General features: G+C 39.0%; 1 protein-coding gene across 8 annotated transcripts in view; it reads right to left on the reverse strand.

Annotated features, from left to right (window-relative positions):
• Positions 1-18191, reverse strand: part of TULP4 (TUB like protein 4) — a 230326-nt gene that overhangs the window by 172085 nt on the left and 40050 nt on the right. Inside the window, exon 1 of one of the 8 annotated variants that reach the window (XM_027602016.2) lies at positions 15916-15941. The exons of the other annotated variants lie outside the window; for them this stretch is intronic. The gene's annotated coding sequence lies outside the window, so the exon portion shown is untranslated. Of the gene's footprint in view, positions 1-15915; positions 15942-18191 lie in introns of those variants that run through there. 8 annotated transcript variants of the gene reach the window in all.

Below are 18191 nucleotides of genomic sequence, written 5' to 3' on the forward strand. Positions count from 1 at the left end.
ACCTTTAAGAAACTGCCACTTGTTAAGTTTTAGTATACTATCAAAAAAAAATCCATGATTATCTGAAAGGATTATTAAAATATTTCTTCCTTTTCCAACTACATATCTGTGTGGTCAGATTTTCTTCATATATTTTAACAAAAACAGCACACTGCAATAGATTGAATGCAGAAGCAGATATGAGAAGCCAGTTACCTTTTACTAAGTCAGACATTAAAAGATATTTTGCCAAAATGTAAAATAATGCCACTTTTCTTGGTAAATGTTTTTAGTTAGAAAATATGGTTTTTTTCATACAAAACATATTTAAAACATTTAGGATTATTATTTTTAAAGGAATTAGTAATTTTTTAAAATTTCTCAGTTTTAATTTCTAGTATGGTAAATATCAATAGCTAACATGCACATAAACAAAAGCTCTTGTGGGGGTCTTCAACAATTTTTAGGACTATGAAGGGTCCCTGAGACCAAGAAGTTTGAAAACCACTGATACATGCTAATTCTCCAAAATGTAAGCCTTCAATAACTATTATACTCAAGTATGTAGGATAAATTTCTGTAGTAAAAGCATAAACAAATGTGTTTCATTTTATATATGTGGTTATGGTTTTTAACCCAACTTTCAAAATTATAAAGCACTATGTAGGCTAAACAAATAAGGCAGGTATTTTAAGAAAAAATGACATACTACTTTATGATGACTCAAATGAGTAATGGACACAAAAATCAACAACAAAATACCACAGCTGTGGTGCCCTGGTCACTGAAAGGCTGGTACCTATTCTAGCGCTACCACGGACAGAAATCAGTGAGGCTGCACACTTCCCTTCCTTCAGTTCTGTGTACTCATGAGGATGAGAAAATGAAGATATAACCGATCAGCTTCTGAGAGCAGTTCGCTATCAATTCAACACTCCTAAGTAAAAGGTGTCTGGTATGGAAAGATTAAAAAACAACTATTCAACTGAAAGCAGGGATTCCAACAGCATTTTACACCCATGTTCATGGCAGCATTATTCACAATAGCCCAAAGGTGGAAGCCACCCCAGTGTCAACAGACAGATGAACAGATAAACAAAACGTGGTCTATACATACAGTGGGATATGATTCGGCCTTCAGAAGAAAGGACTCACTGGGGCGCCTGCGTGGCTCAGTCAGTCAAGCGTCCAACTCTTGATTTCAGCTCAGGCCATGGTGTCAGGGTCTCGAGACTGAGCCCCTCACAAGATTCTCTCCCTCTCCCTCTGCCCCTCCCTGCCCCTTACATGCGCACATGCTCTCTCTTAAAAAAGAAGAGGAGGAGGAGGAGGAGGAAGAAGAAAGAACTTTCTGCTGGACACACGCTACAACACGGATGAACCCTGAAGACATTCTGCTCAATGAAATACCAAGGCAGTCAGTCACATAACGACAAATCTTGTAAGTACACTTTTATGAAGTACTTAGAAGGGTCCAATTCACAGAGACTGAAAGTAGAACGGTCGCTGCCAGGGGCTGGGGGTGAGGGGACTGGGGAGCTGTTATTTCATGGGTACAGCATTCCTGTCAGGATGATGAAAACATTTTTAGAGATGAGCAGTGGAAATGACTGCAAAATAATGTGAATGTACTTAAGGCCACTGAGTTGTCTAAAGTGATTAAAATGGTAAGTTTTGTTACATATATTTCACCTTAATTTTAATATCAAATTAAGAAATTATTCTTTCCAAGACTTCTAAAGACTTTCTAAGAAAAGTCTTTCAATGATGGATTGAAAGTAAACACTCCTAAATTTGGCATTATGATATTTTTTTACCCTAAACACTGTACTACAGGCCCGGACCTGCTTTTAGTAATTACAGCTTATTTTCAGACTCTTTCTATAAGCCACTGAAAAATCCATCCCTGCTTTTTGGAGATTACAATCTTAAATAATACATGTGTCTGACTGAATTAATAACCCAACAGGGGCGTAAGAGTCAGTAAGCTTACAAGATTCTTCCCACTCTAACTTTCCACACTATCCAGTTCTTAATGGCAAATTAGGAGCCCCAGAATTTTGAAAAGTACAATTTAGGAACAGAATGGGACACTGTTCAGAAGAGGAAACCTTGCAGGAATCAGACACTCCCAGATTAATTAACCAACAAATCTTAACTGAGTATTATGCAAAAGCCCCTGTGCTGCATTCTCTGCCTCCCTTGTCTGTAATTAGATACTTTATTTTCAAACTAGAGTTACTTCACTATAGTTTATCTTGTTCTATCTGATTCCTACTTTCCACCAACATGGATGAAATTCACTAGTGGGAGGGGTGGGGAGAAAAATACATCTTTGGTTTATTTTTTAATCATCTGAATTCACGTTAGAGATCAGAGATAAAATAAATTAGGAAAGATATTTTCCATTTCCATGATTTTGATAGAAATATATCCACTGAAAGTTGTAAGAAAGCAACCACTCAGAGCGCCTGGGTGGCTCAGTCATTAAGCGTCTGCCTTCGGCTCAGGTCATGGTCCCAACGTCCTGGGATCGAGCCCCACATCAGGCTCCCTGCTCAAGCAGGAAGCCTGCTTCTCCCTCTCCCACTCCCCCTGCTTGTGTTCCCTCTCTCACTCTCTCTCTCCGTCCAATAAATAAACAAAATCTTTAAAAAATAAAGTAAAATAAAAATTAAAAAAAAAAAAAGCAAGCAAGCAAGCAACCACTCTGGGGTATTAGCTAAGACTACTGAAGATGTGAGTACTCGGCCAACAGGGATCCCACTGCTGACCATGTGCACTAGACACATTGCTCCCTGGTACTCCCTGCTATAGTAGCAGCAACGTGTACATGAGCCAAAACAACGATACCAACCTGAATGGACAGAGTGCATCAGATTCAAACAACAGAATTCCATAAAGCAATGTAAATGAATACAATATAGAACAACATGGGTGAATTGCCCAAACATAATGTTGAGCAAAGGGATCCCACGAAAAAATACGTACAATATGAATCCATAAAGTTCAAAACAGGCCAAACTAATTTCATCAGTTAAGACTGCATACATAGATAGTATAACTAAAATTTTAAAGGCGAGAAGGTAACACAAAGAGCAGCACAGTGGTGACCTTGGGGTGCAGACTGTGAATGGGAAGGGACACACACACAGGGGTGTTGCTAGGGTGCTGGCAATATCCCACGTTCTGACTGGGGTGGTGGTTATAGTGTGCTAACTCTGTAATTATTTTTTACTATCTATATGTCGAACATCTTCAACATGTATGATGTATCTCACAATGAACAGGTTTAATAGGCTATGAACTAGATGAGGCACCAATCCTTTGAGATTTTTAGAAAACTTAAATCAACCAGTAAGAAAGAATTTTAAAAATTATTATATCCAACCTTAACAAGCACTCTCCCAACCTACAATATCCCAATAAAGTACCAAAGACACTAAGTTCTCAAACTAAGAAGGCATCCACAAAGAAAATGCACATAAAATAAGTAATGAATGGAGATAAAATTTTAGAATAAAGTTCTATTTCTTTCTAAAGGATAAAAATTTAAGAGAATGGTTAGGCAGAAGTCTGAGATGAGAAGCAAAAAGTCAATTTCAGGGAAAAATATACAGATGCTAGATGAATACAAAGCAGAGAGAAAAAACACAGTAGAAACTTTTGAATAAAAATGTTTCAAACATCCTAAAGTTTAAGTTTTTGATTACAGAGTTGTCTGGAGACGGAGTGAAGAAAAGGAAAGGAAAATGAATATTCCTACGCGATGACAGAAATAAACCCATCCCAATTTCTCCTTTTTGCTGTCCCTCATCTACCGTCTGGGACTCTGCTCTATGGCCAGGTGGCTCTGCCCCTGCCCGGGTCTCCCCTGGTTGCCTCCTTTCCACAGCGGGCGGCAGACCCTGATCTCTCCATTTCTTAACTAAAGTAACTACGGTGACCTGCCTCTAACTACAGTCACTCCGTTCCCTGGGGAATTTTCCACAACCCACAAACATCCACCTAGCCCAAAGCAGTTCTAACTGGTTCCTAATTAGTTTCAATAGCTGCCTGGAGGCTAATTCAAATTTGCCTTCCAAGACTGCCTTTTAAGGCAGGGATACTCTCAGTAGTGACTGTCCTGTGGCTACCTACAGATGAACAAAACTCTATCTGCGAAAACATCACACCACCACTGCAAAGGTAATGGAGTTCAATCATGATCTAATATATTTATTGTGTTATCATTTTCCAGCCCTGAATTCTCAAAACATGCTAGTGAGATAATGAAGATGTGTGTGCATGGTTATGCCCAGGATTATTCAAAAGATGCGTACTTACCACAAGTGTATTCATGTCCAATCATTTTCCCATTCACTTGCACCGTAAATTTTAGAGGTGCATTCCTCAGAAGACTTCTGTCTTGTTCAGAACAGCACCAGCCCTTTAGATGTAGTACACGAAAGCGCTGTGCAGGCTCACATGGCAAGGGTCTTTTCTGCCTGTGGTAGAGCTATCTTTCTGTTTCATTCATCGTATCTACTAAAAAACAAACTCCTACACTCCAATCTTTATCTGCCCTGCAATACCCACCAGCACTGCATTTAAGTAAATGTTCAGTAAGGTACTAAGTATGCTACAGAGCTCAGTCTTCTAAGCAAAAGGGAAATAAATGCCGACTGATGAGGTTCTCTGTACAGACCCTGGGTCAACACCAGCCGCTCAGAATCTGGGTCTCCCAAAAGCCTACGGCTGAAAGCCTAAGGCTGACAGGCACCGAAGTACCTATGAGTGAAGAGTTCAAGGGAGGAAGCTGGGGGTCCACTGCTGTGCTCAGAGAACAGCAAAGAGGTACATTTTCAGTGAAAGCTACTCCCTATTTATTTTCTATGCCTGATTTCAACAGCCAGTTCTAAGAACATGAACATCTATCTATACACAGAAGAGGATATGGAGGCTGTAAGACAAACCTCTTGATTAGCAGTTTCAATGAGAGTGGGGGCAAGACACTTCTAAGAATGAATGTGTACCTGAAACCTGGTTGTCGAAATACTGCGGTGCCATATATAGGGCTCACTAGTATCAAAGGTCATGTGCCTTACTTAAAAAAGGGAGACCATTTTATTATTTTTCAAAGTGATAAAGACTGAAAGATATGATAATTCCCAGTGTCATACAGGCGTAGAGAAATGGGAAAACAATGTGGTGATATAATTCAAGAGACTTAAAATGAGGGTGCCTGGGTGGCTCAGTCGTTAAGCGTCTGCCTTTGGCGCAGATCATGATCCCGGGGTCCTGGGATCGAGCCCCGCATCGGGCTCCCTGCTCCGCGGAAGCCTGCTTCTCCCTCTCCCACTCCCCCTGCTTGTGTTCCTGCTCTCGCTGTGTCTCTCTCTGTCAAATAAATAAAATCTTAAAAAAAAAAAAGGCTTAAAATGTTGCAAACCTTTTGATTCAGCAGGTCTACTTCTGGAAATTTATCACAAGGAAATAATGTTGAATCGTGCAAAGATTTAGCTGTAAAGATTTCCACCACAGCATTTTCATATACTGATTCAGTAAGAGTTGGTGCAGACATAAAACGGAATCCTATGCAACCACTAGTAATTATACTGTAGAAGACTATGGAGTAACATGGAAACACGTTCTCAATAACTTATGTAAAAAGTAAAATTACAGGTTATACTTCCAGGATACTTGAAGGGCTTGCCCACTACTATATCACTAGATCTTGGGTAAATTACAACAGACATAGTTTTTTGTTGGACTTGCAGGAAAGTATGAGAAATCTCCAAGGAAGGCACAAACATATGAGAAAGCCAGGGTTATCTGGCAAATGCACATGTGAGACACATATATGTCCAGAACTGTCTGGACAAATGTAGATATAAACACTGGAATCAGAATTAGGATGCCTCATCATCCCAGTTTGCCCAAAACTGTCCCAGTTTTACCCTGGAAGTCCCATATCCCAGGAAATCCCTCTGTCCTGGGCAAACGAGACAGTTGGTCACCCTATCAGATATCCAAACTTTGGTCCAACCTCAAGGTGGAGAGCCTGAATCACACACATTCTGCAGGGCCCCCAAAGGAGGCTAACGCTATCTCAGACTTCTAGCACTCCACGGTTCTGGGTTGGAGCAAATGCAAATCTTGTCTGCATGAAAACATTCCCAACTTAGGACCTAATGATTCCCACAGATGAGGTTCAACCAAAAATCAGTTACCAATCTTACAAACATACAAAGAAAAGAAGTCATCTTTTAAAAAAAAAAGGGGGGGTGCCTGGGTGGCTCAGTCATTAAGAGTCTGCTTTTGGCTCAGGTCATGATCCCAGGGTCCTGGGATCGAGCCCCGCATCAGGCTCCCCGTTCCACGGGAAGCCTGCTTCTCTCCCACTCCCCCTGCCTGTGTTCCCTCTCTCACTGTGTCTCTCTCTGTCAAATAAATAAAATCTTAAAAAAAAAAAAGAAGTCATCACAAGTTGTCTGTAGAAACAACAAATTTAGATCCCTTGGATCCAACTTCAGAAAGTGAAATGAACATAAACAGAATTTAAAATAATTTAAGTTTAGAATTTAGGTTTGGATTTCTGGGTTCCAGTCTTCCATAAAAGCAGCCTAGAAATCATCACTCTGTCCTAATAAGAAGTAAAAAGCTAAACAAACAGAAAAATCAACTCTTCTGAGATCTGTAAAAAAAGTGAGTCACCCACTGCACCTAAAACTGGAAAAGTCCAAAAGGCTAATTCAACGAATTACACTTATCAGAGCAGAAACCAGTGAGCTTAAACCTCTATGGAAACCAGCCCCAGGGTAGGGAAACCTGAACTGTAATTGATGGACTGCTGGTGGTTCAGTGTGGCCAAGTTTGAGAGAGAAAAACATCAGGGGACCCAGCCACTGGGGCCCCTAGACTCTTGAGTTTTACCTCCAGGAGCTCACTAGATCCCCATGGTAAATATCAGAGGAAAATCGCCTGTGCTTCCAGCAGGGGAAAGGGAAAAGAATCGTTTTGAAATACACCAGAGCATTCTGTTCTTCTTAAAAAGGTTTGCCTTCAGGAAAAACTATTTAACCAAGGTATAACCAATCAGGATTTTATCAGAACCTAACTGACCTGAGTGAGGGGGAGAAATACCCAACTCCAGCCCATTCTAGGCCATTCTAGCCACCCCGTCCCATCTAAGAGGGATGGGGGAAACCGAGAAAAATATGTGAAGCCCGTCCAAGGCAAAGGCCCACTAAAAGATTGAGACCCAAAGTTCTGGGGATGTAATACACAGCATGGTAAGCAGAGTTAACAGCAATGTGTTAGATACTTGACAGTTGTTGAAAGTAAATCTTAAATGTTTTCACCATGAAAAAGAAATGGAAATTATGTGAGGTGATGCAGATATTAACTAACCCCACTGTGGTAATCATTTGCAATATATAATCATTGTGTTATACACCTTAAACTTATACAGTATTGTATGTCAATTATATCTCAATAACACTGGGAGGAAAAAAAGAAACTCAGAAGGAAAGAGGAGAAAAAAGCACAGAGAAATTTTGGGGAGTGATGGAACAGTTCCATATTTTGATACGGTGGCGGTTACACAACTGTTTACATTCGTCAAAACACACAGAACTGTGGCAGCGCCTGGCTGGCTTCAGGCAGTAGAGCATGTGACTCTTGATCTCAGGGGTCATGAGTTCAAGCCCCACGTTGGGCATGGAGCCGACTATTAAAACAAAATGCATAGAACTATACACTAAAAAGGGTACTTTACGTATTTTTTAAGATTTATTTATTTGAGGGGTGCCTGGGTGGCTCAGTTGGTTAAGCATCTGCCTTCGGCTCAGGTCATGATCCCAGGGTCCTGGGATCAAGCCCCACGTGAGGCTCCCTGCTCAGCGGGGAGTCTACTTCTCTCCCCAACTCCTTGCACGTGCTCTCTTGCTCTCTCTCCCTCTCGCTCACTCTCTCTCAAATGAATAAATTTTTAAAGATTTATTTGAGAGAGAGAGAGGGCATGTGAGCGGGGGGGGGGGTAGTGGGGGCAGGGAGAGAGAGAAATCCTCAAGCAGACTCCCTGTTGAATGCAGAGCCTGACACATAGCTCCATCCCAAGACCCTGAGATCATGACGTGAGCCAAAATCAAGAGTCAGATGCTCACACAACTGAGCCACCCAGGCACCCCAGATACTTTACATATTTTTTAAAATAGTATCTGGCACACAGTAAATGCTACACAGTAGAAGTGATTATTAGTGTTGTTGTTGTTATATATCAGGCATTAAGTTGGGTGCTGAAAAGACAATTTTAAGTAAATACAGATATTTACTTATATATTATTATATATTATATTATACTTCTATATATATATACTTCTATCATATATATGTAATACATAATATTATATATTTACTACCTTCAAGGAGCCTATGGTCCAGTGGTGAAGACTGGGCATTAATCATGTAATTATGGCTATGACAAATGCCACAAGGAAAAAAGTTATGGTGTTCTGAAAACTTCAATCTGAAGGAAGAGTGCCTGTTAAATACTGGAGGAAGGGGTGGAGGAGGAAAGAGGAGACACTCCATGCAAATGGGACAGCAGGTACAAAGAGCATGGCAGAAGAGAAACGACATTTTGAAGAAACTCAAAAGAATGTTAGTACGACATCTGTTCACACATGTATCTACAATGAGGTATCACTTCACACTAATTAGGATGGTTAGTATACAAAAAAAGTGTTGGCAAGGATGTGAAGAAATTGTACTGTGGTAGGGCTGCAAAATGGTAGAACTGCTATGGAAAACAGTATGGAGGCTCCTCAGAAAGGTACCGTAAGATCCAGCAATTCCACTTCTAGATATACTCCCAAAAGAACTGAAAGCAGTACCCTGAAGAGATACTTGCACCCCCGCACCCCCATGTTCACAGAAACATTATGTACAACAGCCAGGGGGTAGAAGAAACCCCAGTGGTCCATCAGATGAATGGATAAATAAAATGTGGTACATACATATAAAGGCCTATTATTTGACCTTAAGAAGGACGGAAATTCTGACACATGCTACAGTGTAGATGTACCTTGAGGACATTACGCTAAGTAAGACAAGCTACTCACAAAAAGACAGGTAAGTTATTCCATTTACATAAGGTACCCAGAGTAGTCAAATTCACAGAAACATAAAATAGGATGGTGGTTGCCAGGAGCTAGGGGGCGGCAGGGAAGGGAGGTTGTTGTCTAATGGGTACAGAGTTTCAGGTTTACGAGATGAAACAATTCTGGAAAACTGCTTGCTCAACAATGTGAATATACATACTTAACACTACTGAACTACACACCCTAGACATGGTTAACGTGGTATATTTTATGTTATGCATTTTTTACAATTAAAAAAGAAGAAACATGTTCACACACACCCACAAAGAGATGTAACCATACGACTATAGAAGGCTTCTCCTCCCCCCACACCTTACCACCTATTTACAACAGTTCCTTTTCACCAGTACATTATGTCCCACTACCAAGAAAAAATTACAAGACATATTAAATGACAGAAAACAAATTTGAAGAGGCAGAGCAAGCATCATAACCAGACTCAGAAATGGCAGAGATGCTGGAATGATCAGACCAGAAAGTTAAAACAACAATGATTAATATGCTAAGGGCTCTGATGGATAAAGCAGACAGCATGTAAGAACAGATACGCAATATAAGCAGAGACATGGAAATTCTAAAAAAAAGAAGAAAAACGAAATGCTACAATCAAAAACACTGAGAAAACAAACACTGTAACAGAAATGAAGAATGCCTTTGATGGGCTTATTAGTAGACTCCACACAGCAGAGGAAAGAATCTTCTTACTTGAGGATATCTCACTAGAAACCACCAAAACTCAAAAGCAAACAGAAAAAAGACTGAAAAAAACCACAAAAAAATGAAAACAAAAAAACCACCATATCCAAGAACACTGGGACAGCCACCAAAGGTGTGACACACATATAACAGGAACACAAGAAGGAGAAGACAGAGAGAAGGGAACAGAAGGAATATCTGAAACAATAATGACATATAATTGACAATTATATGTCAAATTAATGTCAGACACCAAAGCACGGATTCAGGAAGCTCAGAAAACACCAAGCAGGGAAAATGCCCCCAAAGCCATATAGCTAGGCATCACTTTCAAACTACATAAAATCAAACATAAAGGAAAAAAATCCTGAGGGAAACCAGAGGGAAAAAATCACTTCACCTATAGAGAAAGAAAGACAAAAACTATACTCGACTTCTCCTCAGAAACCACACAGGCAAGAAGAGAGTGACGTGAAATATTTAAAGTCTTGAGAAAGACCCATCAGCCTAGAATTATGTACCCTGTGAACTTAACCCTCCAAAGGTGAAAGACAAAGACTTTCTCAGGCAAACAAAATTGAGGAAATCTGTCACTAGGAGCCATGCCTTACAAGAAACATTAAAAGAAGTTCTTTACAGAGAAGGAAAATGATAAGAGGTCAGAAACTCAGACCTACATAACAAAAGAGAATCAAAGACGCAAGAAGTGAAGGTAAAATAAAAACTAATTTTTCTTATTCTTGGGGCACCTGGGTGGCTCAGTTGTTGGGCGTCTGCCTTTGGCTCAGGTCATGATCCCAGGGTCCTGGGTTCGAGCCCCGCGTCAGGCTCCCTGCTCCACGGGAAGCCTGCTTCTCCCCCTCACACTCTCCCTGCTCGTGCTCTCTCTCTAGCTGTCTCTCTCTCTCTCTCTCTCTCTCTCTCTCTCTCTCTCAGATAAATAAAATCTTTAAAAATTTTTTTCTTATTCTCTACAGATGTTTGTTCATAATAATAATACCAAAAATGTATTCCATTGTGTGTATGTGAAAATGTACACATGCTTATTTATAAGTGAAATGAATGACAGCAAAGACCCGAGGGACAGGAGGGAGGGATTAGCATTATTTTGTTATTATACGGTATTAAAACCACCCATTAAGTAGTATAATGTTATTTGAAAGGGGACTTAGGTAAGTTATAAACATACAAGCAAACTAAGACAACCATTAAAAAAAAGTAAAAATAAGCATAACTGATATGCTAAAAGGAAAGGAAAAAAGAGAATCATATAAAATGCTCAATTAAAACCACAAAAGACAGTAAAAGAGTGGAAGACGAAAAAAACAGGATCAAAGGACAAAGGCAACAAATAGAAAACAGTAAGAAACACGTGGGTACTAATCCCACTGTATCAGTACTCCCTGTGAACGTCAAGGGTCTAAATGCACCAGTTAAAAGACACAGATTGTCAGAGTGGCGCAGACAACAAGACCCAACCATATTATTGTCAAAAAGAAACCCATTTTTAAATACATTAGACACATACAGATGAAAAGTGAATGGATAAAGACATACCATACCAACACTAATAAAAAGAAAGCGGGAGCACCTATATTAATTTCAGACAGAGTGGACTTCAAACCAAGGAAAGGCATCAGGACATTAAATAAGGGCATGATGTAATGATAATGAGTCAATCCCCCCAAAAGACATAATCATCTTTAATGTGTATGTACCTAACAACAGGGCATCAAATTACATGAGGCAAAATGGTAACACTGCAAGGAAAAAGAGATGAATCCACTTATACTGCACACTTCAACCACTCTCTATCAGAAATGGACATATCCAGCAGGCAGAAAATCAGCGAGTTGGAACTCAACATTACCATCAATCAACTAGATATAATGAATATCCATAGACTATTTCATCCAACAACACCAGAATACACATTCTTCTCAAGTTTACATGGAACACTCACCGAGATAACCACATTCTGGACCATAAAACACACCACAATAAATTTCAAAGAATAAAAATCATTTAATTTCTACTCTCAGTCTAAGACTTTTAAATTAAAAATCAGTAACAGAAAGAGAGCTGGAAAATCCCAATACTTGGAGATTAAACAATATATTTCTAGTGACACATGGGTCACTGAAGAAATCGCAAGAAAAATTTGAAAACATTTTGAACTAAATGAAAAAGAAAACACAATTTAAAATTTGTGAAATGCAATGAAAAACAGTGCTTAAAGGGAAATTTATAGCACTGAATGCATATATTGGCAAAAGATCTAAAATTAACCATCTAAGTTTCTACCTTAGGAAACTAGAAAAAGAAGAGGAAATTAAATCCAGAGTAAACACAAGAAAAGAACTAATATGAATTAGAGCAGAAATCAATGAAACCGAAAATAGTAAATCAATGGAGAAAAATCAACAAAATCAGAAACTGGTTTTTTTAAAAGACTGATAAAATTGAATGCCTCTAGGGGCACCTGGGTGGCTCAGTCGGTTAAGCATCCGCCTTCAGCTCAGGTCATGACCTCAGGGACCTGGGTTTGAGCCCTGTGTCAGGCTTCCCGCGAAGTGGGGAGTCTGCTTCTCCCTGTCCCTTTGCCCCTCCCCGTCTCCTGCTCTCTCTTGCACACATGCGCATTCTCTCTTTCAAATAAATAAATAAAATCTTAAAAAAAAAAACTGAGTGCCTCTAGCCAGGCTAATAAAAAAAGGGAGATGACACAAATTACTAATATTAGAAGTAAAAGAGGGGACATCACTACAGATCCCATGGACATTAAAAGGATAATCAAGGAATACTATGAACAATTCCATGCCCACAAATTTGATAATCTAGATGAAATACACCAATTCCTTGAAAGACATAATCTGTGAAAACTTACACAAGAAGAAACAATCTGACAAGTCCTATATCTATTAAAGAAATGGAATCAATAATTAAGAATGCAAAGCAGAAAGTACGAGGTCCAGGTGGGTTCACTGGTGAATTCTACCAAACAGTTAAAGAAGAAATTATACCAGTTCTCTATAATCTCTTTCATCAGAACACAGAAGCAAAGAGAATACTTCCTAACTCATTCTATGAAGCCAGAATTACCCTAATACCAAAACCAGACAGAAACATTACCAAAAAAGAAAACTATAGACCAATATCTCTCAGGGACACAAATACAAAAATCCTCAACAAAATATTAGCAAACTGAATCAAATAATGTATGAAGAGAATTAAACACCATAACTATGGGGGATTTATTCCAAGCACACAAAGCTGGTTCAGCATTCAAAAACAAATTAATGTAATCAATCACATCAACAGGCTAAAGAAAAATCACATGATCATATCAATCAATAAGTACAAAAAAAAAAAGCATTTGACAAAATCCAACATCCATTCATGATAAAAACTCTCAGTAAACCAGGAAAAGAGGTGAACTTCCTCATGTTGATAAAGAATATCTACAAAAAACATTCAGCTACTGAATGGTGAGAAATTCAAAGCCTTCCCAATAAGGTGGAGAACAACACAAGGATGTCCTCTCTCAACACTGTACAGGAAGTCCTAGCTAATGTAATAAGATGAGGAAATAAACAGTATACAGATTGGGAAGGAAGAAATAAAGTACTTGAAATGTTTAAAGGAATGAAAAAGGAAGCAGTAAGACATGATCTAAAATGACCAGAGAGAACCAAATAAACTTTCAGAAAAGGAAAACCTAATCATTAAAACTGAATGCAATATATGAGCACAACATCAGCCAAAAAAGGGAATTAATGAACTGGATCTAATAGCTCAAGAACTCTGTGAAATCTTTTGTAGCACAGAGAGACATGGAGATATAAAGGAGAAATTAAGAGAAATGAAAGACAGATTGAGGAAGACCAATTTAATTGGAATTCCAAAAAGATAAGAAAAGAGAAAATGGAAAATATCTGAAGACATAATGACAGATTTTGCCAGAACTCATGAAAGACCCATAGATATAAGAACCATAATATATACCAAGCAGGATAAATAAAAAAGAAATCCATACCTGGGCACATTTTAGTAAAACAGAGAAGGGAGTTGAAAAGCAGCCAAAAACAAGACTGGTACTTCCAAAGGAACAACAATCAGACTGATAGCAGACATCTCACAGCAACCATGGCATCAGAAATCAATGAACTAGTATCGTTAAAGTACTGGGAGAAAATGCAGAATTAGATTCCAGACATACAAGACAGAATTATATACCCAGAAAAAACTGTCTTTTAAGAATTAATGTTGAGGGGCGCCTGGGTGGCTCAGTCGTTAGGCGTCTGCCTTCGGCTCGGGTCATGATCCCAGGGTCCTGGGATCGAGCCCCACATTGGGCTCCCTGCGCGCCGGGAAGCCTGCTTCTCCCTCTCCCACTCCCCCTGCTTGTGTTCCCTCTTTCGCTGTGTCTCTCTCTGTCAAATAAATAAATAAAATCTTTTAAAAAAATAAAATAAAATCTATAAGAATTAATGTTGAATAATATGGCATTTAAAAAAAAATAAAAACTAAATTTTAAAACCAACTGACCTCACAAAGTAACTTCTAAAGGATACTGATCAGGTTAAGAGGAAAATGACTCAGAAAGAAGGTCTAACACAGAAGAAGAAACAATGAAAAAAACACAGTTAAACATACAGGGAAAATAAACTGTCTTTTCAAAAAATAACAGCAATAACAGCAAACACTTATACAGTACTCGTTAACTGCTAGGTATAGTTCTAAATGCTTTTAGGCATTGCATTTCTCATTTAAAAGCCTTAGCTTTATGACAAAGTCCTTTTATTGGCTACACTTACAGATGAGGAAATGGAGGTACAGGAAAGGGAAGCACTTTGCCCAGCATTACTCATCCACTAGGGGCAGAGCTGGGATTCAAACCAGGCTGCCAGGGTCCAACCCATGTGTTTAAACACCAAGCTATGTCTGTCTATTTGGGGGAGGAAAGAGAAAATTCAGGAAAAAAAAAAAAAAAAAAAAAAAAGATAACTTTATCAGAAGAAGGATGACCAAAGCTAAAGTATTCCAAGACCCTTTTACTGTTTAGGAGAGTGGTTAAAATGCAGATTAACTTCTCACTTGATTAGTTTAGGTAAGCATGGTGAAATTTAAAGGGCAATCACTAAAAGACCAGAAACAAAGGTGGGAAGAGATCAAGGCAAGACATTACACCTCAAATCAGTCCCCTGATAAGAGGAAAAAGAAAAGGCAGAATATGCAAATATATCAGTAATCACAACACATCAATGATTTAAAAATCTATTCCTGATAAAGTATCAGATTACACAAAGAAAAAATTACAGTAAACCGCCCCAATGCAGTCGAAAATCCACATATAACTTTTGACTCCCCAAAAACTTAATTACTAATAGCCTACCATTAACTGGAAGATTTACAGATAATATAAAGTCAATTAACACATATTTTGTGTTATATATGTTATATACTTTATTCTTATAACAAAGTAAGCTAGAGTAAAGAAAATGTTATTAAGAAAATCATAAGGGGGGACGCCTAGGTGGCTCAGTTGTGAAGCATCTGCCTTCAGCTCAGGTCATGATCTCAGGGTCCTAGGATCAAGTCCCGCATCGGGCTCCTTGCTCAGAAGGGAAGCCTGCTTCTCCCTCTCCTACTCCCCCTGCTTGTGTTCCCTCTCTCGCTGCGTCTCTCTCTGTTAAATAAAAAAAATAAAATCTTAAAAAAAAAAAAAGGAAAATACATTTACAGTACTGTACTTATTTATCGAAAAAAATCCACATTTTCATGTGCTCCCACAATTACAATCTGAAGAAAAAAAAAGTAAACATTTAGAAGATGTGAACATCACAATTAACAAACCTGGTCAAGGGGCACCTGGGTGGCTCAGTCGGCTGGGCATCAGACTCTGGTTTTGGCTCAGGTCATGATCTCAGGGTCGTGAGATCAAGCCCCACATCCATCAAGCTCTGCACTCAGTGGGGGGTCTACCTCTCTCTTCCTCTCCCTCTGCCCCTCCCCCTGCTCACACACACACACACACACACACACACACACTCTAAAATAAAATAAATAAATAAAATCTTTAAACAAACAGGGAAACCTGGGTAGCTTAGTCAGTTAAACGTCTGCCTTCAGCTCAGGTCATGATCCCAGGGTCCTGGGATCGAGTCCCGCGGCGGGTTCTTTGCTCAGCGGGGAGCCTGCTTCTTCCTCTGCCTGCCACTCCCCCTGCTTGTGCTCTTGCTCTCTCTCTCTGACAAATAAATAAATATAATCTTTAAAAATAAATAAATGCACATTCTTTTCAAGTACACAGAACATTAACAAAAAGTTACATCAAGTCAGTCTCAACATATTTCAAAGAGTGTCCCAGAGACTTATTATATGACTTAAAACTATTTTTTTTAAAGATTTTACTCATTTATTTATTTGAGAGAGAGAATGAGAGAGAGAGAGAGAGAGAGCACGAGAAGGGGGAGGGTCAGAGGGAGAAGCAGACTCCCCGCCGAGCAGGGAGCCCGACGCGGGACTCGACCCCGGGACTCCAAGACCATGACCTGAGCCGAAGGCAGCTGCCCAACCAACTGAGACACCCAGGCGCCCTGACTTAGAACTATTAAATGCCAAAAAAACGTATTAAGTTAAAAGCGATTACAAAAATATGAATTATAAAAACATCTGTTGGAAATTCTTAAACTTAAGAATCACATTTCTAGGGATGCCTGGGTGGCTCAGTCAGTTAAGTGGCTGCCTTCAGCTCAGGTCACGATCCCAGAGCCCTGCAATCAAGTCCAGCGTCAGGCTCCCTGCTCGGTGGGGAGTCTGCTTCTCCCTCTGTCTGCTGCTCCCCCTGCTTGTGCTCTCTCTCTCTCTGTCAAATAAATAAAAACTTTTTAAAAAAAATATTAAAAGAAAAAGAAACACATTTTTATGAACATGAAACAAAAGAAAAAATCATATTGGAAAGTTTAAAATACTGAATATTACTTAATATACACCAAAACATGTCTGCTACAGAAAAAGCATACTTTGTGGGAAATTTATTTCCTTAAATGCTTGTAATAGAAAAAAAAGAAATATTGTAAATTAAGGAGCTAAATGTCCAATTAAAAACTACAGCATAAACCAAAAGACAGTAAATGAAAGAGATGATAAAAACAGAAACTCATAAAATAGAAAAAGTAACATTAGAGAGGCTAACCCAAGCCAAATGTTGATTCTTCAAAAAAAGTAATCAGAGACACAAACCTCTGACAAGATAAAAGAGAAGCCCAAACAATGCTGTAAACAGAAAAGGGGTATAACTGTAGATACAGTGAAGATTAAAGAGATCAAAGAATATCATGAACAAGTTAACACTAAAAAAATTTGATAACACATGAAACAAATTCCTAGACAACATAATTTGACAAAACTAACTCAAGAAGAAAGATAAAGTCTAAACTGCTCCATAACCATTACAGAAGATGACTCAGTAGTTTAAAATCAGCCCACAAAGAAAACACCAGGTCCAGACATTCTACAGACAAGTTCCACCAACATTTAAAGAACAGACCACAGCAGTATTACAGAAACCTCTCCAGAGAAAAGAAGTTATAACACCCACAACTAATTCTTGGAGGCTACTATATACCTTGACACCAAATCAGATATGGAGAGGGCAAGAATGGAAAGGCAGTATCACTCACGAGTAAGACCTAAACTAAGCATTAGTAAACCAAATGGCATATAAAGAAAATTGTGACCAAACTGCGTTCATCACAGGAATAGCATTCATCACAGCACTTGACCTCATTTCTGCCTAAGGACCCCCTCCCCAGACTGTCATTTAGGGATCTTCACAGAAGAGACCCACACCTATCTTTTCAGCCTATTTTCCACCCTTACCTCTAAAAATTATGCTCCTTTCAAAGCGTATGTTCTGCCTGTACACCAAGCCCCAAACTTACCCTGCTGATTACAAAGCTCATTCCAAATCCCCCGGATTTTAGCCATCTTTCCAGATGCATCTTCAAAAATCCCCACTCCATACGCCTTTGCTGGCCTCTTCCTACTGGGCATGGACTTCTCCTCTTTAATCTTCCCAGTACACTTTTCTATCTTTTTTAAGTTGTTCATTCAGTCTCCACCATACATACCGTAGGTATCTGAGCCTCTATGTTCCCCATCAGCCTGGGCGTTACTTAGGGTAGGGACTTTTCGATGCCTGTTGGTCAAGATGTCTTTTACAGTGTATATACATTAAGTACTCAACAAATGTATATTCAATTGAATAAAAGTGCTTTTTTTTGTATGTGGTGTTAAAAATGTTTTCCCCTAGGAACAAATGATCCTATATAGCAATAAAAATGTTTTCTCAATGATGTTATAAATTAT

This window comes from Zalophus californianus, chromosome 7 (genome assembly GCF_009762305.2).
Source record: "Zalophus californianus isolate mZalCal1 chromosome 7, mZalCal1.pri.v2, whole genome shotgun sequence".
NCBI classification, from domain to species: Eukaryota; Metazoa; Chordata; class Mammalia; order Carnivora; family Otariidae; genus Zalophus; species Zalophus californianus.